This window comes from Anoplopoma fimbria, chromosome 12 (assembly GCF_027596085.1).
Source record: "Anoplopoma fimbria isolate UVic2021 breed Golden Eagle Sablefish chromosome 12, Afim_UVic_2022, whole genome shotgun sequence".
Lineage (NCBI taxonomy): Eukaryota > Metazoa > Chordata > Actinopteri > Perciformes > Anoplopomatidae > Anoplopoma > Anoplopoma fimbria.
In genome coordinates, this window is record NC_072460.1 from 17454280 (window position 1) to 17456472 (window position 2193).

Below are 2193 nucleotides of genomic sequence, written 5' to 3' on the forward strand. Positions count from 1 at the left end.
AATAACACATTAAAACTTAATTACAGCAAAAACAGGATTGTGTTGATTTTTAAATCAATCTTTGTGAATGTCGTTGTGAAAATAGTTTTAATATTAATTGACTTGGCAATAAGAAACAAACTACTTTCATTTCCATATTTTCAGTCTAAAGGGAAAGAAAAGGTACGTACCTTGACAGAACTCTTTCGGACATGTAAATCTGACTTTGTAATCTTCACAACGCTTGCTCCGCTGCTCTGCATTTACACAGGCAAACCCATAGGTGGCATCATAACTGCAACAAAGAGGAAAGAAGGGTGGTGAGTGTGGCCCCTCTCTCCAGAGGTAATTCAATTGTTTTATCTTATGTTGTTAATCTCACTTTAAAAAAGTATCGGAGCTGTTGGAGGCAGGTTCCCCAGAGATGGTCTGGGCCTCGATGGCTATTGGCTGATGGCAGATTTCTTTCGGGTATATGCTTTGGAGGTCACTGAGGACCTCGAAGTCTCCATTTCCTGTTGGATCATCATGATCAAACCAGCGCGTCCTACACTCTATGAATAATGAGGAATCAAAGAAACACCACTTTTAGAGCTCAACCCTTAATGTTTTTCCTTGTATTTAAAGGGCCAGTGTGTTTCATTTTGGGGGCTCTAATATCAAACTAAGAAACGTCCCGGGTCCACTTTACGTAGTCCACCTTGTGGCACCGCCATGTTTCTACAGAAGGCCACAGTAGTTCTCCGACCCAAATGTGGAACTGCGGTAACGTGAGCCACAGAGTAAACCGTAGTACTGTCAGCCACAGCCCGACTTCCGTTACTCCTCAAGTTGTGTTATTGTGGTTAGGATGGCCTCTGAGCGAGGCAGATGCCGTTACCATAGTTTGGCACTCAGTGGCTCAGTTTACCGCTGTCTAAGAAAGGGAGGAGTGATCGGTGTGGAATTCTAAATGCCAAAAAATCCTACACATTGTAATGGAAATCTTAGAGCTAGTTCCTTCGAGACAGAAGAAGTTTCGGCAGACCCGGATGTCTTAAGCAGTAACATTTATTGTTTCTCGATGGAGGAGAATAGGCAAAACACCACGTGTGAATCACAGCGTACTGATACCCAATTCTGAAGATGGTGTCCTTGAGCACAGTATTTAACCTTCCCCAGACCAGCTAAGTTCCGCTATATCCAAATAGGGTTAGTTCTACATCAGCCTGGCATGTGAATCAAAATCATACATTGACTTTTAAAACAATCCATACTCAAATCAATCAAATTACCTTCGAATTACTTTGTCTAATTGATCATTATCACTACCTCTTATTCTTAAAGTAAATACTTATTTACAGTCAAAACATTTGTATGAATATTTGAGGCCTATCAATACTTATTTTCAATGAATAGCACCTTTAAACACAAGATAAACATCAATCATCAATTCTACTGTTCCCAACGTCATCATCATTAACTTGTATATGATTGCAAAAACATTATGCATGTAAATCATAATCTTCAACACTCTATTGTAATTTATAGTAAACATAGAACATATCTTATTTTTATTACAGTAATGGTTAACTTTGTGATTACTTTGCATTTATAATATCACATCAAAATTCTTATAGTTAATTAACTATAAAGTAGAACATAAACACAGAGATGGTTACACGTCAAGACTCAAAACATATATGTGAGTCCCTATCTGGCTCTATGGAACCTTTTATCTGGCACATGTTTATTAAACACATTCGTTTTCAGACGCTGGTACTTCCCAGGGCGAGACTGGTGGAGTCCATTCTTCCATGTTAAGATAGTCACAATACCTACATTCCACACCATTATCTTTAGTGCTTTCAGCTAATCTGCTGAGGCGCCTGAATAAAAGTATTTGTTATTCTGCGAATGATCAATTTCACCACTGTCACCGAACATGTCCCGAGGAGAAACAGGAGAAACACTGAAATTAAAAGAGTGGTCAAGAACCTGACCAAACCAAATCCCCATTTTCCAAACATTCCTGAGAAATTTCCAAAATCAAACCCATGGTTAACATGTAGTTCCTTGATACCTTGGGCAGTGTCATGAGCCATATCCATGACCTCAGCCGTTGCGTCAGAAATATAAGAACAACACTCAGTACCGATAACTTTGCAGGTTCCACCTTGGGCTGCTAAAAGGAGATCTAGTGCCATCTAGTTTTGTAAAGCTACAGTTTTAACT